We start from the raw sequence: 4,114 nt of genomic DNA on the forward strand, positions 1-4,114 counted from the left end.
GTAAGGTACAGGTTATAATGGTAAAACAATATTATGATGTTTAACTCTTATTTACAAAAACTGCTTCTAAGATGCAGGTTGCCACACAATTAATTCTGAGAAATAATTTTTAAAATTATTTAGCCACAATGTGCAGCCAAAAGACCATTTTTTGCATTTAGTTTTTCTTATTTAAAAAAAAAAAAAGAATTGTGTTGTTTCATCCTGGGTCTCAGGATGTTAAATTCCATGTCATTAATGTCCAATAGTTAATGTTTCTGTCTCTTTGACACCCAAAGTTCAAACTATTTGAGCTTGATGATTAGTATGTAGGCAATAGTGCTTCTCTCAGGTCTGTGAATCACAGTCAGAGCATGCTTTATCCTGGATGTATTATTCATCAGTTTCATACTCAAAGGGAATTTTCATAGACTTGAAAGTACTTCAGTTTTTCTTTTTCTGAGGTAACATTCATGTCCAATTGGACTAATTACCACAGCCAGTTAACTCTCAATTATGTGGGCAAAATAATTTGTATCATTGAAAAAGGTGTGTTGGTAAGTACAAATAGTCTTCAGTTAAATGGGTGATTTTGCCAAATTTATAGAGCTTCAGTCAGAGAGCAGACTTTTGATAAATCTCTTTTGTTTTCATAAACATCTCCTAAACAATGTAAAATTATAAGTAGACCATGTAGTCTTCTGGAGCATTAGTTCTTATTTAGGGGATAATTTTGATACTCAGATGACACATGAAAATATTTGAACACATTTTTGATTGTCACAGTGAGAGGGATACTCCTGGCATCTAATTAATAAAGAACAGACTCAGACTCAGACAGACTTATTACTTTTACTATTGAGTCAGACCTGACTCATACCTGGTTTTGATCAAACATTCTTCTAAGTGGCATACCATTTGTTGTACAGAGATAACTCATATTTGCTGTGATGCTGGACACTGTGACAATGATGTGTCAAATGCGATAATGGTTACCCAAGGTGGACAGTGTTTGTTGGAGCTTAAAAGAAGGTTGTAAGCAGGAGTGGCATCCACTTCTGAAACAGCTTGCCTCCGGAAACTCAGTGACCGTGGAGAAATGAAGAAAGTTATACCAGTGTTCAGGTCTTTCACTCATAGGGTCGCTAAGAGTTGTCTATGACTCAACGGCACTTAACAACAACAAAAAGTCAGAAATATGGCATTGGTGACAGAAATTAAATCAGAAATAGCATGGTAGAAATTTGCATGGTCAATTACTAAGTGTAAATTCCTTTTTAAAAAACATAATGGGTGCTGTCTACAAGGTCCTTACAAGTTGAAATATATAGGAATCAAGTTATATATATCTGTGGAAATAGAAACTTAATGAGTCAGAGCAAGGCCAAGGACAAATTATTAATTGCATTATATACAAATTCAAATAGAACCTGAGGAAAATTTAAACATATCCATGAGATATAAAATATTATCTTGCATATTTTCCACCTGAATATTGAAATTATTTGAAGAACAGATTTGATATATTGATCAATAATATCCAAAGACCAGATGTATTCTAGGATGTCATCAAGGACATAATATATGAAGAAAGTGAAAAATGTCACTGAAAAGACAGGAAAGAAAGAAGGCCAAACTAGATATAGAGATAGATTTTGAAATTTTTTCTAAAGCATAAAGAACCTAAAGAGAAAGGAAGAAATGATGATATAAGAAAGCTGGAAACGTTTCAAATGGTAGATCCAGTAGACAAAGAAAATTATTGTGATGATGTGAAAAGATTTGGAATTAGAAAACCAAAAGGAAAAAATATATTTGCTTTTTTCTCAATTTAAAAGATTTATAAAACAAATTCAAGCCAGAATTATAATACTGAAAGCTTCTATGGGCAACATACTTCATGACACAGTAAGCATCAAAAGCAAATGGAAGGAATACAGAGTAACTATACCAAAAATAACTGACATACATTGAATTATTATTTTAAGAAATAACATATAATCAAGAACAATGGTATTTAAGAAGTATACTCTTGCATTTAAATCCTGACAAGAAACAGGACATCATGAATTGATGTGTTTATTGAAGTGTTTTAACAAATGATGTAAGCCTGGATATGCTCACTTATATTTGCTAAGATATTTGGATTTCCTGGCCAATTGATTGGAGGAAATCTGCATTTGTCTAAAAGGGGGACCAAAACAATGTAGAAATCATTGAACAATGTAATTGATACTACACAAAAGCGTAAACTTGCTTAAGATCATTCAAAAGTGACTGGAAAACTACATAAACAGGGTTTCAGAATAGGCCATGAAACAAGGAAAATTATCGGTAACATCACATGGATCTTGGAATACCAGAATATAGAAAACCAGAAAAGTGTACACTTATGCTTTATTGACTTTGCAAAAGCACATGAATACATGGCTTATAATAAATTATGGGTAACATTAAGGAAAATAAGAATTGCAAAACACTTAATTGTGCTAAGGTAGAAGTTGTACCGAGAAGCAGTTATTAGAAGAGAATAAAAGAATACTTCAGGTTTTAAGATTTGGAAAAGTGCACATGAGGGTTCTATGTTTTCACCACACCTACTTAATCTGTGTGCAAAAGGAAAAAATCTGGGGAAAAACATAGATTATATGAAGAAGAATGTGGCATCAAGATTGGAGGGAAAGTCATCAGCTACTGACAATACACAAATGACACACAGACTTGCTTGCTAAAATAAAAAAAAAAAAAATGAAGCGTTTGCTTACGGTCAAAGTCTACAGCTTTTAGTATGTAAAACCAAAACACTCATAATAGGACCTATAAAGAATAGTATGATAAATAGTGAAAAGACTGAAGATTTCAATGATTTTATTGATTTTAAAATATAACAAATGCTTAAAAAATCAGGGATTATTGAACAATGTCTTTAATATTATATGCAAGCAAAATACTACTGAGGATCATTCAAAAAACCAGCTACAATAGTATACACAGACAGAGAATTGCAGGACATTCCAGTTTTATTTAGAAAAGGTCGTGGCACCAGAGATATAACTGCTGATGTGAGATGGATTCTGGCTGAAAGCAAAGAATACCAAGAGAATGTCTATTTGTGCTTAATTGACTATGCAAATAAATTTGACTGTTGAATCAGAACAATATGGCTAACATTAAGAAGAATGAGAACTCCAGAACACTTGATGTGAAACCTAGACTGAGACCAAGAGGATGTTTGCGAACAGAACAAGGGAATAAGGAAATATAGCACTGTTTAAAATTAGGAAAGGCATGCAGCAGGATTGTACCCTTTCTTCATGTCTATTTAATCTGTATGTAAAGCAAATCATTTGAGAAACTGGACTCTATGAAGAAAAACATGGCATCAGGATTGGTGGAAGAAATCAGTAACTTTCCTTAAGCAGATGACACAACTTTGCTTGCTTAGAGCACTTGCTGCAGAAGGTCAAAGAATACAAAGCCTTTGGTATGGATGTCTCAATCAAAACCCAATGAGCAGTGGCAAGGTTTAAAAGGACAGCAAGAAATAAATGTTGGAGAGGATGTGAAGAAATAGGAACGTGCATACACTGTTGGTAGGATTGTAGAATGTTTCAACCACTGTGGAAGGCAATTTGGTGTTTTCTCAAAAAGCAGGACATAGAAATTCCATATGACCCAATTATTCCACTACTGGGAATATATCCCAAGGAAATTAGAACTAAGACACAAATGGAGATTAGCAAACCACTGTTCATGGCAGCATTATTCACAATCACAAGAACATGGAAATGGCCCAAATGTCCAACCACAATCGAATGGATTGTAAAGTTATCGTGCATTCACATGATGGAAAACTACACAGCACACAGGAGCAATGACTTTGAAAATTACTACATAACTTAGAAGAGACTAGAGGGCATTATGCTGAGTGAACTGACTCAGAATCATGAAGAAAATTGCACTGGAGCACAGAGAAGCCAAAGCACAAGGAAGAATTCAAGATACTAAAGAGTTGAATAGAAAATTTCAAAAGACAGCATGCGATGACAAAGCAAAATATCACAATGAAATGTGCAAGGAGTTGGAGTCAGAAAATCAAAAGGGCCGAACTCGCTCAGCATTTCTTAAGCTCAAG

The sequence above is a fragment of the Elephantulus edwardii genome, unplaced genomic scaffold (genome assembly GCF_000299155.1).
Source record: "Elephantulus edwardii isolate Elephantulus edwardi_28Jun2011 unplaced genomic scaffold, EleEdw1.0 scaffold00001, whole genome shotgun sequence".
Lineage (NCBI taxonomy): Eukaryota > Metazoa > Chordata > Mammalia > Macroscelidea > Macroscelididae > Elephantulus > Elephantulus edwardii.